Source organism: Notamacropus eugenii, chromosome 3 (assembly GCF_028372415.1).
Source record: "Notamacropus eugenii isolate mMacEug1 chromosome 3, mMacEug1.pri_v2, whole genome shotgun sequence".
In the NCBI taxonomy this organism is placed as follows: Eukaryota; Metazoa; Chordata; class Mammalia; order Diprotodontia; family Macropodidae; genus Notamacropus; species Notamacropus eugenii.
Genome location: NC_092874.1, coordinates 43596924 through 43610741, shown reverse-complemented (window position 1 = coordinate 43610741; position 13818 = coordinate 43596924).

The following is a 13818-nucleotide window of genomic DNA, read 5'->3' as shown; positions in this document are numbered from 1 at the left end:
AAGGATCAATGATTTTCTTAGTGTGGGACATTTCCCATGTGAGAATTCTGCCATCAACATAGTCAGTTCTTCTACAACTGGGTAGATAAGTCCTGAGGAATATCAGGTCACTGAATTCAAATGGCTCTGGAGGAGAAGTGAGGCTGGTGACCTTGCACAGCCCTCCCTCCCAAAACAAAGTCAAGTGCAAGTCATGTCATCATTTCTCTGATGGCATGGTCTTCTTCAGCAAAGAAGGACAAACACAACAACAACCCTAGGGAAATAATATGAGATATATAGAGATCAAGGGATTTGCTCAGATTCTTCCAACAAAGAAATATCACAGGCAGATTTTGAACTCAGCACCACCTTATTCCAAGTCCAACTCTATTACACTGTGTTGCCTCCCTCCCTCCCTCCCTCTCTCTCTCTCTCTCTCTCTCTTTCTCTCTCTCTCTCTCTCTCTCTCTATATATATATATATATACACACACATATACATATATACGTACATATAATGTACGTATATGTGTGTGTATGTGGGTATGTGTAGCTATATATATGAATTCTATCTAAAAAACTCAAAGCAATTCAATATGGTAAAGGCAAAGAACCATGGAATATTAGAAATTCCCATTAGAAAAAGCCTATCTTCTATCTACTGTGGGGTTTTTCTTCCAGTTTACTTTCTTAATGTTAAAAAAAAAATACCCTTTAGTATTCTGACACCAAGAAAAAGCTTCTTCCCTCCCCTTAGCAAGGGGTAAGAAGGGTTTGGGGGTACTGAGGGAATGAAGTCCAACACCTGACCTCTTTCCATAACAGGGTTTAAAACCATGTGCCTACAGTAGTTTCAAGGTTGCTCAAGAGAGACTGGGATTTTCTTGTTGGGTGATTTACTGAGGATCCAGCCATATGTGAAAGTGCTTTGTAATTTGGAAACAAATAGAAGAGATCACAAGACTCTGGGAGAAAGAGTCTTCATTCATGGGAGAGGTGAAGTTTCCTGGGAGCGCTGCAATGCCAAGCTCGAGGGCTATGGAGGTTTCAACTTCCTAACACACACATCAAGGATCAATAAGAGGGTGAAAGCAGCCAATTGAGCTAAGGAATGAGCCCTGGGCAGAGAAGATTTCTTGACACCAGGCTCTCAGATCAGAATAAGAATCTGGGTATTTTAAAAGCGATTAGGGAAGGGTTCTCATGGTCTTTCTCCCTTCCTTTCTATCACATCAGCAGCAGTTCATCCCAGGAAGATCAGCAGGGCGCAGAGCATTGCTCTCCTTATATCAGGGGGCACTGCCCTCGTCCAACGTTATTTCAAGAGCTTCCCAGGTTGGGACTGGGCTGCTGAAGCCTGAAGGGCTCCTTCCTTGTTACCATTTCAGTCAATTCTGGACAAAATCACCCAATACTCCTTCTAACCACTCCTTCCTATCCGATTATAAAATAATATTTACTTACCTGACTCAGAGAGTATTTGAAAGGATCAAGTGACTCAATAACTTCTCTCCACAAGACTTTAATCTATTTCAAGGCTCCTAATTCCTTGAGAAGAATGTTCTTGCAGTTTCATTTAGTCTAAAGTGCTTATCTCTATCCCATGTGCCAGGAGGCTTAAATCAGGCAAGCTATCAGGCATCTGGGACGTTTTTCTTGGTGGGTTATGTTGCAAAGAGGCTGGGAAGGGTGTACTCAGTGACAAGGGACTAGAGAGACATATGACTGTACAAGTCCATCTTGAATAACTGAAAATAGAGATTGTTATTCTGATCTAGGGGAGGAGAGCTCATGCCCTTGAGAAGATGAAGGGAGAGGCATCTCATCACTCTGCTCATTGTAGGCTGCTAAGATGTATATCTCCATCACTTCCCATGACCTCACTACAGCTGCTTTCAATGCTTTCCACCTCATGATGATAAATATGTTTGAACACGTTCCTTTCCTCATTTCTACTGAGGGCAAAACCAAGCAGTGCTTGCTTTGGGATGAAACACCTTATGGGGCCATGTGACAGTTATAGAATTATAGAGGTAGAGCAAGAAAGAAATCTTAGCCATCACTCAAGCATCTTGTTTCTAAAGAGAAGCAAAATGATCATACAGGTAGTAGTAGGTGAAGGCCTGGAGACTTGACCCCAGTCTTCCAATTCCAGTGCTCTTTCCACTGCACCACTCTGTTGTTGTTTGAGTCATTTCAGTCCTGTCTGACTCCTTGTGACTCATTTGGGGTTTTTTTTTGGCAAAGATACTGGAGTGGTTTGCCATTGCCTTCTCTAGATCATTTTACAGATGAGAAAACTGAGGCAAACAGGGTTAAGTAATTTGTCCAGGGTCACCCAGCTAATAAGTGTCTGAGCCCAGATTTGAACTCACAAAGAGGAGTCTTTTTCAGGTCTGACATTCTATCCACTGAACCACCTAGTTGCCTTCCACTGTACTACATAGCCAACAATATACAACAATAAAAATTATAATAGCTAACCTTTTTATAGCACCATGTGCCAGGCAATGTGCTTTACAATGATCTCATTTGATTCTTACAACAACCCTGGTTTAGGTAGGTGCTCTTATTATCCCTGTTTTACAGATGAGGAAACTGAGGCAGACAGCGGTGAATTGACTTGTCTAAGATCACACAGTTAGGATATAAATATTATATTTTATATAGTATATATATACACACACACACATATATATACACACAAATGTACATATATACACAAATGTGTGTATATACACACATATATATACACAACCACAAAAGTGTGTGTGTGTGTATATAGTGTTGTTATTATTACCACAAGTAATTTTTTGCTGAACAGAATTAAACTGTCAATGTGGAGAAACTTAAGAACCACTAGGCACATGTATGTATACGTATTTCTCCATTCATCTATGATATCTATATGTCTATATCTATATGGTAAAGAATGTCCTGGATTTGGAATCATATGAGATTGGGATTCAAGGGACTAAGATTCTAGTCCTGGATTTTCCATATGACCATGGACATATCATTATTTAACCTCTCTAAGCCTAGGTTAGGTTTTTTCATCAGTAAAATAGGAATTAAAATAATATGTGTAATACCTATCCCCATAGAGTTGTGGGGGGATCAAATGAAATACTGTAATACAGTGCTTTGTAAATGATAAAGGACCATAATAAATGTGAACTATTAATAGCTTGAGTGGTTACAACAGGATCCATTGTCATATCTTCCTGGTAGTAGAATTCTGCTAGTTCAAGTCAATGCTACGTTTACACATACATCACTAGTCTCATATTATTCCAGTGGGACAACCAAGACAGGGGAAGATTAAAGACATAGGAGATGCACTGGAACTGAAACCCATGTCTGCTAAGATTTGATCCTATTCCCTTCATACAGTATTGACTTTCCAAAGGTTAAAATTATTTTGCAGTGAATAAAAGTTTTATTTTATACTCAACTGGATCACAGGCTAGAGTCACGAGTAGGAATTGAAGCAAGAGAACCCTGTAGCCCATGGGCACCAAATAAATGTTGATGCTGAATTGATCAGGAATATGAAGAATGAAACAATCTCTACCCTCAAGTGCTTCACATTTTAAGGAGGAAGTACTTATACAGAGTGTGCCAAAAGTCTTAGTGGAGTTAAAAGCTTGCACGAAGAATTTTGGGACATCTTGTATAAGTATGCTGAAATACTCATCAATTTAAAAGGAATGAAGGAAACGAACATTTTAGATGCCTATCATGTACCAGGCAGCCTACTATGTGCTACCACTGCACTAAACACTTGACAAATATTGTCTCATTGGATCCTCATGACAACTGTGGGAGGGAGGTGTTATTATTATCAAGGGTTATTATTATCTTTTCTTTTACAGTCGAGGAAACTGAAGCAAACAAAACAACCCTGGGAGGTAGGCCCTTTGATGGAATCTTCAAAGGACTGCACTTGAGGACCTAGAGGACCACATGTGGCCTTGAGGCCACAGGTTCCCCACCCTTGTGTCCTTTCCCAGTAAACAAACTACTTCCCTCATCATCGCTGTAACCCTATTTTGTGAAGTTGTAAAGGAAAATGAGACAGAAAGGTGCTGTGCGATGCCATGTCAGTACTAGAGGTGGTAATATTTGTATTACTACCATAAGTAATTTTCCATTGATCAGAACCAAATTGGCAAACAACATGGCAAAGCTTAAGGCACCATTGCAAGGATCTCTATGGAGAACAGACTCCAATTTCTTTGACTTAATTTGGGAGGGAGAGAATTTGAAACTCAATTTAAAAAGAAAAGAAATGTCAAAATAATTAAGTAATAATTTGAACAAAATAAAATAAAACGAGGAGGTTGGACTAACCTCAAGTTCATTCCAACTCCCATGATCCTAAGTATTAGAGGGGTCATTGTGTGGGAGAAGGATCAAGCTTGATCTGCTTAACCCCAGGGAGCAGAACTAGGCAGAAAGTAGCAAAGAGGCATATTTTGGCTCAATATAAGAAAACCATTCCCAATAATTAGAGCTAACCACAAGTAGAATGGGCTGCCTCAATGGCTCTGTCATGGAATTATTCTAACTGGGGCTGGTTAACCACTTATCAGACATATTATAGAGAGGATTCCTGGTCACATGAAGGCTAGATTAGATGATCTCTTAGGTAGGTAGATCTCTTCTAACCCCTTAGACTCTGAAATTCTCTAAAATAGTTTTAAAAAATTGAAATGGACTCTCTAAGGAGCTGATGCATATATCTCTCCTGAACTGTTAAACAATTAACCATCTTGTTCATTGGAAACAAGAAATCTCTGTGGTGCAAGAGGATTAATCATGCTGTAGGGCACATGGTTGTTTTAAGATAGTTTTCCTTCTTAGGAACTGGCAGGATTTGAAGTTAATCTTCTACTGCCCTATACATTTGGGTCTAGTCATTGGTCCTCTTCAAGAACGAAAGACAAACAACATTTGTGTCTCCTTCTTACGAAGAACAACACAACCTACATATATATATATACATATATATGTATATATATATATATATATATATATATATATATATATATATATATATATATATATATATATATATATATATATATAAATAATGCTTGCTGGAAGTAACTGGGAGATACATTACAACTTTTAGCAGCTGAGAAATCAGCAAACCTACTGATGAACATTAGAAGTTAGAGGCTGTCACAAATAGAAAAGATATGCTGAATACCCCCATACTCGACTTGACATCTAGCTCCTTTTTGGAGAAATTACCATAATGTGCTTATTAATTAGGACTATGGTTGGGTATCAGAAGCACTCAATTTAGCTTTGACTTTGATACAATGTGAACTTGAAGTAAACTCAATTTACCCTTGACCTAGATACAACTTGAACTTGAAGTAAACCCAATTGACTCTTAACTTAGACACAATGTGAACTTGAAGTAAACTCAATTTACCCTTGACCTTGATACAATGTCAATTTGAATCAACCCAATGAACCACCTTGGCTTCCCCTTTTCTTCATCTACTAATCTAGGATAAAAATTCTTACCAAGAATGCTTTCGGCTTAAAATACATATTAAAAACTACAAAAAACAAGTACATATTATTAAAACTCCAAATGACCTTGGAGGGGAAAAATCCCAGGCTGATCCGATTAAGCATTGGATAATTTTGCCAAGCTGCTACAACCACTAGAACAATCAACAGAAATAAAATCAAAACATTGGTTACTGATTTAGTTGAAAGGCCTGCTGCTTTATAATCAAATTTCCTATAATAAAAATGTCAAACATTCTTCTTTTCATTAAGGAGCAAGCTCAAATATTTGGCTCTGCCAGTGGCCAGCATACCAGCTGAGAAAAGTTAATCTCTTTCTGGTCTGCAGCAAGAGAGTAGTAATATTCCTTTTTTAAAAATATTTTATTTTTCCCAATTACATGTAAAGACCATTTTTAACATTCATTTAAAAAACATTTTGAGTTCCAAATTTACTCCCTTTCTCTCACCTCCCCACTCCCTATGATGGCAAACAATATGATATATGTTCAATCATGTAAAATTCATTATTAATATATAAATTTCCATATTCGTAATGTTGTGAAAGAAGAAACATATCAAAAGAAAAAACCACAAAGACAATAAAATGAAAAATAGTATGCTTTGAATTGCATTCAGACTCCATCAGTTCTTTCTCTGGAGGTGGATAGCATTTTTCAGTATGAGTCCTTTGGAATTGTCTTGGATCACTGTACTGCTGAGAAAAAGTAAGTCATTCACAGTTGATCATCCTACAACATTGATGTTACTGTGTGCAAGGTTCTCCTGGTTCTGCTCACTTCACTTTGCATCAGTTCCAGATTTTTTTGAAATCAGCCTCTTCATTTCTTATAGCACATTAGTATTCCATCACAATCATATACAACTTATTCAACCATTCTTCATTTGATGGATATCTCAATTTCCACTTTACTACCACAAAAAGAGCTGCTATAAATATTTTTGTACAAATAGGTCCTTCCCCAACCCCATTTTCAAATCTCTTTGGGATACAGGCCTAGTAGTGGTAGGTACAGGGCATCCTAGTAGTGCCCTGGATCAAAGGGCATACATATGCCCTTTGGGCATAGTTCCAAATTGCTCTCAGGAATGGCTGGATCAGTTCAGAACTCCACCAATAATGGATGTCCTAATTTTTCCATATCCCCTCCAACATTTATCATCGTCCTTTTCTGTTACATTAGTCAATCTGATAGGTGTGAGGTGTTATCTCAGAGTTGTGTTAATTTGCATTTCTCTAATCAATATTGATTTAGAGGATTTTTTCATATGACTGTAGATAGCTTTGATTTCTTCATCTGAAAACTGCCTCAGTTGGGGAAAAACTTGTAACCTTATAAATTTGACTCCGTTCTCTAAATATTTGAAAAATGAGGCCTTTATCAGTGACAGAAAGTAGTAATATTCCCATGCCTTACATCCCTCTCTCAAAGTCCTGCTTGGATATCTTGTCAGAGAATGAAGGTGACCATGGGTCACCTAAAAGACTATCTCAGCAAAATGAAAACCTTGGCAAGTTGGCAGTCCTATGAGCTGGACAAACAGGGCTCAAGGATGGTCCAGGGATTGAAAGAATGTCTGATGTTCCAGTGCCAGCCTCCTTTTAGTGACGACCAGGCAGAATGAAAGGTGAGGAGATTTTTCTGGTCACTTCAGTGGGCAGGCCCTCTCTACAAAGGCATAGAAAGACTGCCATTTGCACTATTGGATGGAAAGGAAAAGGGCAAGGAAATAGCAATCAAATATAGTCCTGATCTACTTTTGTGTAGTGATACACCTCAGTTTTTTTTAACCAAAAAACTGCTCCATCTCCTTTTACAAATCAATCTACACAAATAATTTTCTTAGTTTGTATTTTATTCAAATAAAAGAATTTATATATTATAAATATTAATAAAGCATTAAATTATGAATTTTTATTTTATAAATCACTAATGTGTTAAACATACACTATACAACCCCCAAAATGCAGATATTTAAAGAACCCTTTTACAATTTAATATTTCTAACATGTGAAATAATAACCATAACAATATTATTAATGTAATGGAAGGACTTTTTTGGCATAAAATTTCTCACAACATAATTGTTATTACTACATGTAATTCTTTTTCAGCCACAGTAAGAATGATATGCTGTCTTCATAACAGCTACAGTAGCAAAACTACAATTTGCACAATTAAGATGTTACAAACGATAGTAACATTTTTATTTTGTTTGATAAGCCAGTAACCCACAGTCTAAAAATAATATTTTCTGATTCAAACACTTGTTTCAAGATGAAGGGTAAAGTAGTGTAGTGAATGAAGGGTTGGCCTTGGAGGCTGGGTTCAAGTTCTAACCCATATTGGCTGTGGGTCCTTGGACAAGTTACTTTATCTTTCAGGGCTGTGTAAAGCAATTATCTGAAAGTGTGAGTTAGAGAGAGTGCTGACCCATATTAGCATAGGGACTTTCCTCTTCTGAGAGTCCAGTCTGGTAAATAAATCCTAGACCCAGTCCTCGTTCCTATCCTATCACAAGGTAAGTCTACTAACTGTTCTTATCCAATTGGAATAAGTCTAAAAGAACCATATTTGTACATGGCAAATGGGTGCTTAATCCAACTGGGCTCTATCAGTGCATACTCCTATATAGTTCTCCCAAATTATACCATTTTCACATATATGTATGTGTGTGTGTATATATACACATATATACACACACACATATGTGTATATATATTATATTGAAATTTTCTCTAGATGTGGTATTGTCATCAATAAAACTTACAAAGTAAAAGTCTTCCCAAACAATCAGTTCGGAAGTGTACTGCACCTAATCAAACGAGCATCTTTACATTTGTTGTTTCATCCTTGGCTCTTTCCTGACTTCTCCATCTGGCCCCATCCACCTTGCTCCCTCTCAATCTCCCTCCCTGCCCCAGACCTCCCCCCTTCACCCCTACTCCCACTTAGCTCTCTTTTATGGGCTGTCTTTCCCCATTAGAATGCAAGCTCAAGGGGTCAGGGGTTGTATTTCTTTTTGTTTACACTTTAAGCACTTGGCACAGTGTGTGTGTGGCACATAGTAAGGGCTTAAAAAATGCTTTATCTATCCTGCAATGCAAAATAGGAAGATTTCAGTTCCCCAATTATCTCTTTACCAAGGTCTTCAGACATGTGGGCAAATCTCCCTACCATATTACTTGCAAGTGGAACCATTTGAAGGGCCTTTCAATATGATTCACCAAGCATCATTTCATTATCAAAAACTGTAAGTAGAATAAATGTTTCTCATATTGAATGGACCTTTTTACTCTTAGCAATTCAGTAAGTCACCTTAGATGATGCAAGCAATCTTTCTGATGTCACAGTATTGGTTTTTGAAAGTCTTTTATTGCTTATTAAAAGCATCTAATTTTCTCTAGAAAAATTGTTTTTTCAACATGTCTCCAAGTACACTTTCCAAGACACCCCTTTCAAATGATTAGATTTCCTGCTTTCTGCAGCCAAAGCATTTAAATAAAGCAAACAGAGGTTGTTCCTCTTCATCAGTATTTATGAAAGTCGGTGAAAAAGGTAGTGGGTTAGATTTTCTAAATTTGGGCTTTTTGTTTTTCTGTATTTCCACTACTCTACCTGCCTCTATCATCTTTTGCCTACATTTATTCCACTTGCTCCAAAGAATCTTCTCTTCAAATTGTTTTACCCATCATTACAAGATACTTTTTTTCAAAAAATTAGAAATAACAAATATAAGATGACTAAAAAGAAATTTAATTGTTGAAAAGTTTTAATTACAAGAGTGGTGTTTTTTTCTCTCTTGGTTTTTAATTGGGAACATGGGGTGGGGGTTAGAGGGAGACAGCAACAGAGATGCTAAAAAAATGAGAGGGCCACTGAAACTTTTTTTTTTCTAACACTGAGAAAACAGATGTTCAAAAGGAAGCACAGACAAGCAGGACAGTTTTGAAAGTATAATATGAAATTGTTATTTGCTTTTTATAAAAAGCAAGCAACATGAAATAGATTTCTAATTTCATATAAAACATTTTTTTTTGTTCTTTGGCATGTATAAGCTCAGAATTTTTTAAAAGAATGGATCTAATAAAAAGAAATTTTAAAACAATTATCTATATCATTCCAAAATTGTTTCCATTTTTAAAACTGCATTTTTGAAAAAAATACATATTTTACTTACCAATATGAGTGATACTGAGAAATACAACACTTTAATAGTACTATGAACTTCTACACAAAGATTATTTAACTCCAGGTTTTCACACCACATTCAAATGCAACCCTGGGATACTGTGCCATCAGTCTATGCTGACTGGTGGTAGTGGTAGCATAGCGTGCCTGCAAAGAAATTGAATTCATGCCAACTCAAATTTGACCATGTTTCTGAAAACCATGTTAAATAATCACAGTGAATCATTCACAGTCAGTTGGAGTGAATTTACCATGTTAGTCTTGCTTTCTCTGTTCACTTTAATTCACTGAAAAAAGTAATGTGCTTTTGCAAGGGTTACCCTTGAAAATATACAAGAATTTTTAGCATTGTTTCCTGCCCCTTATCTTCAAGCCTCAGGGTGATGCACATCACAATTTAAGAACTCAGGAGGAAAGAAAGACATCTTTGAGAGTCACTGGTATTTTTTTTAAAAAGTATCACAGTATTACTTGTTACCATTTGACAGAACAGATTTTTCTGTTACAAGAGGAAAAAAATCAGATTCAAATTTCACTGTGATCCTATAACAATAACGTCAGAGGAATCCCAACATGAAAAACCAGAAAGTTATCTTCATCAAGGTTACAAATAAAATTCATTGAGCAATTGCTGCAAATACTGACAAGAGGTGAAAAATATTTCCTGGCCCTTTAAAAAAAAAACTTACACATGTTCGTATTGTATAAGTTCTCCCAGCATTTTAGCAATGTTGTACAACCTGAGAATCTGCAGTAAAAAGTGATCAGGGCAAAAGCAAAGCCTTCACTAGTCCAGTTACGTTATCAGAGATAAATGAAATGCCAAAGACAAGCATTAACAATAAGAGAAAAAATTGATGTATTCTTTTTTAATAATTTAAGGATTTTAAAAAGATTTAAAGTTTCTCATTTTTTAAAAATGTAGTATAATTTTAATTAAAAAATAGGAGAGATCAAAAGAACTTCATATTAAATTACAGAGCAACGAGGAAACATACTTCCAGCTAGCAATCAAATTAAATAACTGTACAATTTGTATTATTTCTGCATCATAATTAACTCATCATTTTGTTTAAAGTCTTAAAATCAAAGTGAACTTTCTTTTCCTACAATTTAAATTATTTTTCTTAATTTTTACCTAGCCATACAAATTACATCTAAAAAAAATTAGTCTTTAAAATGTATCTTTAAATTATAACATGGCATAATACTGTGATGCCTTCATAGCATTTTAAAAGTACCTTAGAATCACAATGTAGAAATACTCTATTATACATTCTATAAAATATATAACTTTTATAATAAAAGTTCCAATTTTAAAATGAGTCCTGAGAATGGTTAGCAACCAGTAAAATAATTTCAACTGTGAAATTCTGCTTCAAGAGAGCTACATTCTAGTGCCAAATTTATTTCTTTCAGGGCAGCTAGGTGGCAAATGGATAGACTGCCAGGCTTGGAGTCAGGAAGACTCTTTTTCATCAGCTCAAATATGGCCTCAGACGCTGACTAGCTGTGTGACCCTGGGGAAGTCACTTAACTTCTATTTACCTCAGTTTCTTTATCTGTAAAATAAGCTAGAGAAGGAAATGGTAAACTACTCTAGTATCTTTGCCAAGAAAACCCCAAAATGGGGTCAGGAGGAGTTGGACACAACTGAAAAAATGACTAAACAACAAATAGTCCTGATTAATATGTTTTTGTTGTTCTACCTTGAATATACGTCCAACAATTTCTTCCCAGGTAGGAGGTATGAATAATAACCAATATTTGAAAATCAAATACTAGGACTGCAAAGAACCTCAGATCATCTTCCTCCCTCCCCTCCCCCAGGTTAATGTAGAACTTCACAAAACATAATTTGACATTTTCTACCTTTTTCTGAATAGTTTCCAAGGAAGTAGATTCCTAACCTCCTTCAAAAATACACTGGCATTTTTGGAGCCTTTGAATGCCATTTTCTTAAGAATACTAGAGTCCCTGGAGGATTTTTACTGAATATCAAGTTGCCCATGCCTTATTTTCCTTGGCTCATGAAGGAAAATATTCCCAAGTTATTAAGTCAATAAAATGCCAAAGAAAATGGGGGTCATTTGGTTCTGACCATAATTTTGAAAATATTGATCTATTTCCAGATCATGTAGTATCCATGAGTATGTAACATTTCTCAATGTAACTCATAAGGAGGATGGACATCACAAGACAATAATTTTAGAGGAAGGGGCTGTCAAGTCCAACTCCTGATTTTACAGATGAGCAAATCAGATACAAGAGCAATGACCCTTACCTAGGGTCAGATGATATGAAAGTATCTAAAATGGAATTTGATTTTGGGTTCTCCTCATTCCGAGTCCCACCCTCTAGCTAGCTACTATAGACTTACCCCTGTTTAATATCAATATCCCTTCCCACATTTCCAGCAAAAGGAGAATGGGAAGCTGAAGAATACTTCCCCACCTCAGCTCACACCAAGAGTGGGGAAGTAAAGCCACAAGCGTGCTCTTCTAGATTTTATTTTATTTATTTATTTTTATATTTTTTTTATTTTTATTTTTTTTATTTTTTAATGTTTAACAATCACTGCCACACAATTGAGATTTTATCCCCCCTACACCTACCCCCCACTACTCCCGTCCCTCCCCACGACTGCATACAATTCTGTATAGGTTCTACATATACTTTCCTATTGAGTACATTTTCACTATAGTCATGCTATGTAGTCAGACTAAAATAAATGGAAGAAATCATATAACAAATCAAAACATGATACACAAACACATACACATACACAAACATGATCTGCTACATTCTGCGAATGACTTCCATATTTCTTTTTCTGAGTGTGGAAGGCATTTTGCCTTAGAGAACCACCATTGGGATTTTTTTTTTAAGAAGTTCTTGCGTTATTATGAAATTCCAAGTCTACCAGAAAAAACTCTCACACACTGTGGTCATTGCTGTGCACAAAGTTCTCCTGGTTCTGCTCCTTTCACTCAGCATCAGGTCATATAAGTCCTTCCAGGCCTCTCTGAAGTCTTCTTGTTCATCATTTCTTATGGCACAATAGTACTCCATTACATTCATATACCATAATTTATTCAGCCATTCCCCAATTGATGGACATCCCCTTGACTTCCAGTTTTTGGCAACTACAAAGAGTGCTGCTATAAATATTTTTGTACATGTGGGACCCTTTCCCATTTTTATGATCTCTTGGGGATATAGTCCTAGTAGCGGTATTGCTGGGTCAAAGGGTATGCACATTTTTGTAGCCCTTTGGGCATAGTTCCAAATTGCTCTCCAGAATGGTTGGATGCGCTCGCAGCTCCACCAACAATGAATTAGTGTTCCAACTCTCCCACATCCTCTCCAGCATTTATCATTTTCTTGTTCTGTCATGTAGATTTTATTTTTTTACTAGTTTGAACCTGAAACCTTTCCACTTACCTCTGTCCACTATTTCCTAGGAAGATGGCCAACTGTACAGGATTTTCAAAAAGAATCATTATTATTTTCAATGCTGACAAATTTTTGCAAGCATCTCTTTGAAACCAATTATCAGCTCAACTCCAAAGTACTGTGCATCTAAGTTTTAACAACTATCTCAGGTCCACAGCCTGAAACCATTGTATTAGAACTAAAGATGACTAAGCAATGAAGAACTGTAATTAAAATTTAAAGAAAAAATGTTACCCACAATTCTGGCTACCATTTTTTTTTCAGGTCATTTAACTTCACCATCATCAGATATATTACTGATGACTCAAAAGTAGGAGCTGGTAAAACATTTGGGGAACTTGGTAATAATGACAGATAGGAGATGAAGATTTACCTAAGTTTAATTTCCAGGGCAAGTCTATGTAGACCATGAGCCATCAGTGAATATTCATTATTATTATTAATAATAATCTTCTAGGGGTAAGGGAGATCCAGCACTGTAGGCATAAAGATTTCTAATAAGCCTAAACCCCCAAGGACTGGCAAACTCTACATGGAAATTAAAAGCCCGTTGGCAATTTTCATGAGTTTGGCTGGAATGAGTTGGCCCAAATTCCTGGAATATAACTGACAACCTTGAGCAATAGGTAGCAGTACC